This window comes from Balaenoptera acutorostrata, chromosome 15 (genome assembly GCF_949987535.1).
Source record: "Balaenoptera acutorostrata chromosome 15, mBalAcu1.1, whole genome shotgun sequence".
Classification (NCBI taxonomy): Eukaryota; Metazoa; Chordata; class Mammalia; order Artiodactyla; family Balaenopteridae; genus Balaenoptera; species Balaenoptera acutorostrata.
This window is the reverse complement of record NC_080078.1, coordinates 70,570,851-70,581,933: the sequence shown is the minus strand read 5'-3', so window position 1 is coordinate 70,581,933 and position 11,083 is coordinate 70,570,851. Positions and strand designations below refer to the sequence as shown.

Below are 11,083 nucleotides of genomic sequence, written 5' to 3'. Positions count from 1 at the left end.
TTGTGTTTCCTCCTGGCCAATAAATGCGATCCTTCTCAAGCAAATACACGAGCACGGGTACTCTCTATTCAGTAACAACCCCAGGCCTGCTCAGCCCGGGTTGTTAATCAGAGCTGGGCAGTTGGAAGGAGTGGCAAAAGGAGCGTCTTTATGGGTGAGGGGTGAGCAGAGCTTGCCCTCTGCTGGGACTGGGGCTTAGGCCTGGCAGCCAGACGGGGCCATGACGGCCCTAGTGCGTCTAGTGCCAGCGAAGGGAACCTCAACCAGGATTAGGTGTGACATCAATGATGGGTCCAAAGCCTCTGGATTGGAAAGGGGAGGTGTCTCTGCCCAGAATGACCGCTGACGTTCACTCCACACTCAGGGGTTTGGGGAGCAGAGAGCAAGGGCCTCTGACATAAGGGCCTCGCAGGGGAGGAGGAGGTGCAGCAGAATCTTGGCCTTCACAGCATTTAAGAAAGTTTGTTAATTATAGTTATTAGGCATTTGTGTAATATTTCTTCAATGTCTGTTTCTAACATTAGACCAGGAGTTGACAGATTATGGCCTGTGGACCAAATGCTGCCTGCTGCCTGTTTTTGTAAGTAAAGTTTTATTGGAACACAGCCACACCTGTTTGGTTATGTATTTTCTGTGGCTGCTTTTGTGCTACATCGGCAGTGAGTAGCTGTGACGCAGACCCTGTGGGCCACAAAGCCGAAAATATTTACTATCTGAACCTTGATAGAAAAAGTTTGCTGACCTGTGTACTAGACTGTCAATTTCCTGAGGGTGCGGACTATAAACTTGACACATAGTAAGTGCTTAATAAATATTAGTCCAATGAATGAATGACTTGGTCAGTTTTAGAGGGTAAGTTTGTTGGAATTCCAGGCAGAGGGAATAGGGTATGCCAAGGTTTGGGCCAAGAACTAGCAAGGGGTGTGCTGGTGATGTGGTGCGTGGTGTGGATGGAGTGCACACACACACACACACACACACACACACACACACACACACACACACACACACTGGTGACTGTGGGGGCCAAGAGATTTTTTTGTTTAATTTTTAAATTTTATTTATTTTTTAATACAGCAGGATCTTATTAGTCATCCATTTTATACACATCAGTGTATACATGTCAATCCCAACCTCCCAATTCATCCCACCCCCCCACCCCCCCGCTGCTTACCCCCTTGGTGTCCATACATTTGTTCTCTACATCTGTGTCTTAATTTCTGCCCTGCAAACCGGTTCATCTGTACCATTTTTCTAGGTTCCACATACATGCGTTAATATACGATATTCGTTTTTCTCTTTCTGACTTACTTCACTCTGTATGACAGTCTCTAGATCCATCACGTCTCTACACATGACCCAATTTCATTCCTTTTTATGGCTGAGTAATATTGCATTGTATACACGTACCACATCTTCTTTATCCATTCGTCTGTTGATGGGCATTTAGGTTGCTTCCATGTCCTGGCTATTGTAAATAGTGCTGCAATGAACATTAGGGTGCATGTGTCTTTTTGAATTATGGTTTTCTCTGGGTATATGCCAAGTAGTGGGATTGCTGGATCATATGGTAATTCTATTTTTAGTTTTTTAAGGAACCTGCATACGGTTCTCCATAGTGGCTGTATCAATTTACATTCCCACCAACAGTGCAAGAGGGTTCCCTTTTCTCCACACCCTCTCCAACATTTGTTATTTGTAAATTTTCTTATGATGCCCATTCTAACTGGTGTGAGGTGATACCTCATTGTAGTTGTGATTTGCATTTCTCTAATAATTAGTGATGTTGAGCAGCTTTTCATGTGCTTCTTGGCCATCTGTATGTCTTCTTTGGAGAAATGTCTATTTACGTCTTCTGCCCATTTTTGGAATGGGTTTTTTTTTTTTTTAATATTGAGCTGCACGAGCTATTTACATATTTTGGAGATTAATCCTTTGTCTGTTGATTCATTTGCAAATATTTTCTCCCATTCTGAGGATTGTCTTTTTGTCTTGTTTATGGTTTCCTTTGCTGTGCAAAAGCTTTTAAGTTTCATTAGGTACTGTTTGTTTATTTTTGTTTTTATTTCCATTTCTCTAGGAGGTGGATCAAAAAAGATCTTGCTGTGATTTATGTCAAAGAGAGTTCTTCCTATGTTTTCCTCTAAGAATTTTATAGTGTCTGGTCTTACATTTAGGTCTCTAATCCATTTTGAGTTTATTTTTGTGTATGGTGTTAGGGAGTGTTATTGAAAAATAACACTCCCTAACACCATACACAAAAATAATTCTTTTTTGTGTTACTCTTTAATAACACTCCCTAACACCATACACAAAAAGAATTCTGTTTTGGACAGCTATATTTAATTCTTTTAAATGTAGCTGTCCTGTTTTCCCAGCACCACTTATTGAAGAGACTGTCTTTTCTCCATTGTATATCCTTGCCTCCTTTGTCATGGATTAGTTGACCATAGGTGCATGGGTTTATCTCTGGGCTTTCTATCTTGTTCCATTGATCTATGTTTCTGTTTTTGTGCCGGTACCATATTGTCTTGATTGCTGTAGCTTTGTAATATAGTCTGAAGTCAGGGAGTCTGATTTCTCCAGCTCTGTTTTTTTCCCTCAAGACTACTTTGGCTATTCGGGGTCTTTTGTGTCTCCATACAAATTTTAAGATTTTTTTGTTCTAGTTCTGTAAAAAATGCCATTGGTAATTTGATAGGGATTGTATTAAATCTGTAGATTGCTTTGGGTACTATAGTCATTTTCACAATATTGATTCTTCCAATCCAAGAACATGGTATATCTCTCAATCTGTTGGTATCATCTTTAATTTCTTTCATCAGTTTCTTATAGTTTTCTGCATACAGTTCTTTTGTGTCCCTAGGTAGGTTTATTCCTAGGTATTTTATTCTTTTTGTTGCAATGGTAAATGGGAGTGTTTCCTTAATTTCTCTTTCAGATATTTCACCATTAGTGTATAGGAATGCAAGAGATTTCTGTGCATTAATTTTGTATCCTGCAACTTTACCAGATTCATTGATTAGCTCTAGAAGTTTTCTGGTGGCATCTTTAGGATTCTCTACATATAGTATCATGTCATCTGCAAACAGTGACAGTTTTACTTCTTCTTTTCCAATTTGTATTCCTTTTATTTCTTTTTCTTCTCTGATTGCCGTGGCTAGGACTTCCAAAACTATGTTGAATTATAGTGGTGAGAGTGGACATCCTTGTCTTGTTCCTGATCTTAGAGGAAATGCTTTCAGTTTTTCACCATTGAGAATGATGTTTGCTGTGGGTTTGTCATATATGGCCTTTATTATGTTGAGGTAGGTTCCCTCTATGCCCACTTTCTAGAGAGTATTTTTTATCATAAATGGGTGTCGAATTTTGTCAAAAGCTTTTTCTGCATGTATTGAGATGATCATATGGTTTTTCTTCAATTTGTTAATATGGTGTATCACATTGATTGATTTGCGTATATTGAAGAATCCTTGCACCACTGGGGTAAATCCCACCTGGTCATGGTGTATGATCCTTTTAATGTGTTGTTGCATTCTGTTTGTTAGTATTTTGTTGAGGAGTTTTGCATCTATATTCATGAGTGATATTGGTCTGTAATTTTCTTTCTTTGTAGTATCTTTGTCTGGTTTTGGTATCAGGGTGATGGTGGCCTCATAGAATGAGTTTGGGAGTGTTCCTTCCTCTGCAATTTTTTGGAAGAGTTTGAGAAGGATGGGTGTTAGCTCTTCTCTAAATGTTTGATAGAATTCACCTGTGAAGCCATCTGGTCCTGGACTTCTGTTGGAAGATATGGGCCAAGAGATTAACAAAGCAAAGGAACTCTTTGGGGAAGGAAGGCTTCTCTGAGGAGGTGACATTGAGTGCAGTCCTGTAGATGTGTAGACCTTTTCCAGAAGATGGAGGAATAGCAGGTCAGGTGGAGGAAGTAGCGGAGGTAAAGGCTGGAAACCAGACAGAGGCCAGGTAGGATGCTGGGTGGAGGGCCCAGCTAAGTAAACCCAGCCTAGATGTGCATGTGATGGGCACCAGTGGGGTCCACATGAAGCTTGAGAAGTTTGGGGGCAGGATTTGCAGGGCCTGAAAGGGATTCCATCAAGGGGTCTGGACTTTGTTTTCTGGGCACTAGGGAATAGCTGGGGCTGTCAGCGGAAGTTCCAGGGAATAGCAGTGCCTGCCTCCCAGGGCTATGCTAAGGATCACATGAGATCAGTGACATGAGCACATCCAGCCCCTGCCTAGCACAGAGTGTCTAATAAGCAGGGTTGCCAGATAAAATCTGGGATGCCCAGTTAAGTGTGAATTTCAGGTAAATAACCAATCATGTTTTAGTATAAGCATGGGACATACTTATACTAACACATGATTTGTTGCTTTTCTGAAATTCAGATCTAGCTGGGCGTCTTGTATTTTTATTTGCTAAATCTGGCAACCCAGCTGCTAAGGGATGTGAGCTGAACCTGGGTCTTTGTTGGTGGCTTCAAGGCCTGGAAAACTTGCCAGTGAAGTCAGAAACAGGATGACAAGCCTGGGGATGGATACTGGGGCTGTGAGGTTACATGGAGCCCAATCGTCTTGGCTTATGGGCAACGAAATAAAGGCTCAGAGAGGGAAAGGGGCTAGCTCAAGGCCACCCAGCCAGAGGCAGCCCTGGCATTCTGCTTTTCTCTGTGGTTGGTCAAGAGGGAGCTTTGGCTCATGGGACAGGCAGAAGGATCCTACCGGGGAGCTTGAGGAGCTCTGAGTGAGCTTCCAGAATCTTCAGAGCCATCCCTGTCTTGACCGTAGATTCAGGGTGTGATTATTGCCACATCCTTTACCCCAACCATGCCTCAATTCATCCAGCCGTCAAATGGGCTAATTGCACCCACTTCACAGGTGAGTTGTGAGGATTAATTAATGTTTGTAGAGGCTTTGTGATCCCCAGATGAAACATGCTCCTTACATATAAAGGGTCATTATTTTTATTATTATTATACCAGTGCCAAGAATTATTACCTTAATTAGCTTTTCTAGATATCAAAAGCAATTAGACTGATCACTCGCTGAACTCCACTTTAGACACCCAAGTCACAGAAACTCACAGCTCGCATTGCGGTGAGGGGCCAGCATACGCCAAAAGGGAGGGCTGGGATTTGCAAAGGAAACTTGTTCTGTCTCTGACTGAGTTTCACCCCACAGCAAAATTTTCCAGGCATGTAAGATTCCCTGAAAACAGAGGTTTTCCAGTGGAAATGCTGATCCGGGGGGCTCTAAGGGGAAGGCTTTAGCTTTGTGGCGCAGGCAGCCTGGAATAGGGGTGGAAACATGTCCTGTTTTCCCTTCTGTACCCAGAAGCCCAGGCCTCAGCCCCCAGGGCCAGTCCAAGTGAAGGCAAGGCAACCTGATCTCTGATGCGGGTGTACTGTGTGTCAGGTCCCATCCTGATGTGTACATATATTTAATCAAATCTTATGCTGTAGGTGGGAATCTTTGGACCCTCATTTTACAAATGAGGACACTGTGGCTCAGAGAGGTTAAGCGACCTGGGAAGATCACACAGCTAGGAAGTGTAACAAGAAGGATACAAACATAGGTCTTACTGATTCCATAGCCTATATCTAGGTTTGATGTAGTTTTCCTTTCTCTGTGTTACCTGCAGTCTATCTGCCTGGGTCTGCCCTGGTCCATAAGTCATCAAGAGATTTGTTTGTACTTAAGAGAGTGGATGGGACCATGTAGGACTGAGTGGGTCGCTGTGGTGTAGAGGCCATCTGCAACCCCAGGCCTTGGACCAACATGGATTTGCCTATTCAGAGTCTTTGGAGCTAGTTCAGAACCCCAGGGCCCAGGTGGAGGAGGGGACTGTGGCCTGGATGTGCCCATCAAGATGGGCAGGACAGGCCAGGGCAGAAATCAGTGGGGTGAGATTTCCTTTGTGCTGTCCAGTTAGCTGAGAGGGTATGGAGATGGCTGTAATTTACTTTACCGGTGTCCTTAACAGAGGTGAGAAGACCTTTCCCCTACTCCCCTTTCTGCTCTGTCCAGCTTCCTTAATGGCTTTGGGGACCCTCCCAAGGCTCTTCCTAGGCAACGGGAGCACTGCACTGAGCTATGTTGCCACTGTGTGCCAAACCGAGATTATATCCCAGGTCTGCATGGCCTGCTCATCCAGTTTCTTTTCACTGAACCACCCTGAGGGCTGGGTTGGGGCCTTTGTGAAGTCAGTGGGTACATTGGGAGGTAGCTGAAGTGTTGAGGGCTTAGTGAGTGAAGGAGTAAGCATTGCAGGAAGTGGTTTATGTACTAATGGAAGAGTTGCTAGATGGATGGATGGATGGATAGATGGATGGGGATAGGTATTGGCGGATTGGACAGGGAGTTGTATGTCTAGATGGAGGGAGGGGTGGCCAATGAATGGAAGAGTTGATGTGTGGGTGTGGGGATGGATAGGGGTGGGTTGGAGATTTTGGTGGATGAATGGAGGATTTGCAAAGTGATAGATCGGCTAGAAGGTAGGGAGTTGAAGGAAGGGGGAGGGGCTGGCAAATGTATGGAGAAGTTGGCAGATGGGTGGAGGGGTTGGTGGGTGGATGGATGGAAGTGTTTGGAAGATAAATGGAGAGTGGCACGTGGGTGGAGGTAATATGAGATGGGGTTGGTAGATACACAGGCTGAATCATGGATGAAGGGTTGGCAGGTGGGTAGAAGAAATGGTGGTGACTGAAGGTTTTGTGGAGGGTGAAGGAATTGGTAGAGAGGTGAAAACATTGGTTGATAAGGGAGGGTGGGTGGATGGAAGAGGGGTTGGCAGTTGGGTGGAGCAGCTGATGGATGGATGGGGTGTGGGCTGAATCATGGAGTTTTTGATGGATGGATGGTTCGACAGATGGGTGAAAGTAGGTATGTGGAGGATAGTGGGTAAGTAGAGGAGATGGCAGATATTGGCAGATGGGGAGAAGGATTTTCAACGAGACGGAAAGATGGCAGATGGGTGAAACATTCAGTGGAAAGATGGAAGGGTTGGTAGAAAGAGGGGCTGGTGGAAGGGTGAAAGTTGTCTGAACGATGGAGGAGTTGGCTTTGTGACCCAGGCTTCAGTGCAGACAGACCTCCCTTTATCTCTCTGGCTTCAGACACCATTTGTCTGTGGGTGTTTGAGGGTCCATTCCAGGGCAGAAACTTTCAGTGCCCGCCTCAGTGAGTGGTTGTGACCATCCTCCCCCACAGGTCTGCCCTCCCCCTCCAGCAGCCAGGCTCATTCTAGGCTCATAAATCCCCAGTCGGGCAGGCTTTCTGTAATTATCTCTGGAATATTAGCCCAAGAGGTGGGGTAGGCGAGGCTCTGAAGAAAGGAGCTGACTCAGAGGCAGAAGTCTGTTGTTCAGTGGCGTGTCAAATGTGGCCAGTGTCCAGAGTGCCAGGCCCAGTGCCCCAAGGAACCTCCCTTCCCCACTGGCTGTCTTGGGTCCCATCCTAGCCTCCCCCAAAGAACCTGGGGTCAGGCAGGAGATGTTCACTTGGTAGGAACTTGACAGGCATCTCTTTCCCTTTCCCTTTTGTCTCTCTGTCTCTCTCTTTGTCTCTCTGACTGTCTCTTTTTCTTCTCTTCTCACTTTTTTCTTTTTTCTTTTTTTTAACATCTTTATTGGAGTAGAATTGCTTTACAATAGTGTGTTAGTGTCTGCTGTATAACAAAGTGAATCAGCTATACATATACATACATCCCCATATCTCCTCCCTCTTTTCCTCCCTCTATTATTTTTTCCTCTATTCCAGTTTCTCCCATTCTATTTATTTTCTGTTTTTTCTGTCTCTGGCTCTTTCTCTGGTTTCTCTTTTTATGCCTCCTTCCCTTGCTCTCCCTTTCTGTCTCTTCGCTGCTTCTCTTCACTGCTTCTGTTGCTTTCCCCTCTGCCATTTTCTTCATTTTGATCTGTTTCCATTTCTGCCTCCTGTCCTGCCTGCCTTTCTGCTTCTGTCTGGCGGCCAGGTCTCTACACTTCACAACCAGGAGCTGTTCCCAAAGCAGCACTGTCTCTCTTACCAACACGTGTCTTCTTTCACACGAAAGCAGAACAGTTTCAAGGGGGGTTTTCTCCTGGGCCTTGAGTTCTGTTTAGAATCTTCCAAGAAATCGTTTTTCCTCCTTTTATTGATTTATGATAAAAAGTGTAATTAACCTACAGGGAACTCTGGCTAGAGCTGGGGGGGCAAAAAGGAAGGGAAGACATCGACCATTCTCCATCCAGACTACGGGCTCTGACCAAGGAAGACACTTCTCCTGAAGCAATGGGGGGCAGGGGGGGCAGGATCCTGGCACAGACACAGGTGAGAACTCAGTGTTGCCAATCTCATGGGACCCGGTTTTCTTCTTAGGAGAAATAATGGTGAAGAGCACTTTGGAGTTTGAGAGGTCAGGGTTCAAGTCCTCGCCCCCCTCTCCTGACCCTGGCTGTGGGATCTTGGACAAATATCTCAGCTTCTCTGATCCCCACTTTAATCATATCTAAAATGGGACCTTCCTAATGCGGTTGCTGTGAAAATTAAATGAGAATGCTGAAAGAAAACACTTCTATCAGTCAAGGTTCAAGAAGAGAAGCAAAACAACTAAGAATGAAGTAAAACAAGGGTTTATTTTTATATTCTTTAAATTATTTTTTTATTGAAGTAGAGTTGATTTACAATGTTGTGTTAGCTCCTGGTGTACAACAAAGTGATTTGTAAGTCCACCTTGTTCGTAAGTCCAACAAAGTTAGCCTAGGTACCCAACTAACACAACTGGCTATATAGTACTGTATAGTAATAGGTTTATACTACTTTTCACACAAATAATACATAAAAAACAAACACAAAACATAAAGAACACTTTTTTTAAAAAATTAATTAATTAATTAATTTATTTTTGGCTGTGTTGGGTCTTCGTTTCTGTGTGAGGGCTTTCTCTAGTTGCGGCAAGCAGGGGCCACTCTTCATCGCGGTGCGCGGGCCTCTCACCGTCGCGGTCTCTCTTGTTGCGGAGCACAGGCTCCAGACGCGCAGGCTCAGTAGTTGTGGTTCATGGGCCTAGTTGCTCCGTGGCATGTGGGATCTTCCCAGACCAGGGCTCGAACCCGTGTCCCCTGCACTGGCAGGCAGATTCTCCACCACTGCGCCACCAGGGAAGCCCAACAACACATTTTTAATCTTACAGTACAGTACCTTGAAAAGTACAGTACAGTACCTTGAAAAGTACAGTGCAGTACCAGCAACATCACTGCTGCTTTTACGCTTGCATCTGGACATCCTGGGTTTGAAATAAAGATACTGTACTACTGTACTCTATACTGTACTGTACAGCAAAGTACACAAAAGCACAACCACTTGTAGAGGATGCACGCACGTGACAATGTATGCCAGACATGTGTACTAACTTATGTGACTGGACATGTGAACGTATGTTCGCATCTTTGAAAGTTCGCAAATTGAAGGTTCATATGTAGGCGACTTACTGTATTCTTTTTCATTATAGGTTATTACAAGATATTGAATATGCTTCCCTGTGCTGTACAGTAAGACCTTGTTGTTAATCTTTTTTATATATAGTAGTTTGTATCTGCTAATCCCAAACTCCTAATTTATTCCCCTCCCCTTTGGTAACCATAAGTTTGTTTTCTGTGTCAAACAAGGGCTTGATTTTGAGGATTTGGTCCCACACGGTGATGGGAGCTGGTTAAACAGTTTGTGGGAAGCCGTTGCATCTGTGTCTGGGCTTGAAGTCAACAGGGCCAGCAGTTGAGAAAGAAAGACAGACATTAGCTGGAGGGCAAGGGCAAACAGAATCCGAGCTGGACCACACAAGGACTTGTGGATCCATGCCTATCTCTCAACCCCTCATAGTCTCCAGCTTCGATGATGTGCGTGCCCTGCTGGAGAAGCTGATGTCCTGTGTCCCAGAGCTCAACATGTTCCTGGCCCAAGAGGTGGGGAAGCAGGGGAGGAGAGCTGGTGAGAGGAGCTTCTGTCCAGGTGCTGCCCCGCATCACCCCGGTGAGACTGCAGACCAGCAACTACATGCATGCACCCCGACAGCCCAGAGGACCAGTGCTGACCTTCTGAACCCAAACAGAATCTGGCTGCTGCTGCTTCCCTTCTGCCTTCCAAATCTCATGTAAAATGCCTTTTGGGGCCCAAGCTAATTATGCAGGGAAAGGAATTCTGGGAAACATAATTCCAGTTGAGCTAAATTCACTCAGTACAAATACGCCACAGCAGCCCCACCACCACAATATATTGACCTCAATATCTTTTCTCTTTTGAATTACCTAGCATGCATTTTGGGCCTGAAGATGGCTTCCTCGGTCGCCAAGTGACTTAGAACTTTAGAGTAAATGTCATATTTTAAAATAAATACTTTTGCTTTCCATGTTTTGAAAAATTCTCCAAATGATTCTAATGTACAGCTGGGCATGGGGGTCATTCATCCATATGAAAAGTGACTGGGACTAGTGGAGTTTACATAGGGCTGGCATATAGTAGGTGCTCAATAAATGCCAGGATCACAGGGACCCAAGTTCACACAACTGGTAAGTGATGGCTCTTCCATCTGACTACAACAAGCCCATGGTTCTGCTGTATCACTCTGCACCCTGAGAGGACGGAACAGGGAGTCGAGACATCGGTGAGCTTATACCTGTGTCGTTGAGAAAGGATCTATGAGGGGCGGGGTCTCTGTATCCATCTCTCCATAGACTCTGCTTCCCTTCTCCCGCTGCTGCCATGGTGTACTCTGTTGGTAGTAGATTTTCAGCTCTGGGAATCTGGCTTGGGGCTGTGGCTGGGCTAACCCACTTCCCAGAGGCTAGGAGGTGGGAAAGAACTTGTCAGGCACAGCAGTGACAGTGACAGACAGAAAGCTTGTCCTTCCATTGCACAGCCTAGGAAGAAGTGGATTGCTATGGAGAAGCAACTGCCCATCCAAGAAATATATTTCCCAGATTCTTTTGCATGAGGTGGGGCTGAGTGACAAGTCCTTGCCAATGACATGTGCATGGAAATGATGTGCATCTTTTTCTGGCCAAGGAGCGTAAGAAGAAGGTAGAGCTTCGCCACTTATTTCCCCATC

At 44.9% G+C, this 11,083-nt stretch overlaps 1 long non-coding RNA gene across 1 annotated transcript; it reads left to right on the top strand.

Annotated features, from left to right (window-relative positions):
* Positions 1-524: 524 nt before the first annotated feature.
* Positions 525-10,297, top strand: LOC130704958 (uncharacterized). Its single transcript, XR_009005544.1, has 3 exons — positions 525-580; positions 9,491-9,530; positions 9,859-10,297. It is a non-coding gene; the product is annotated as an uncharacterized LOC130704958 (long non-coding RNA).
* Positions 10,298-11,083: the final 786 nt, after the last annotated feature.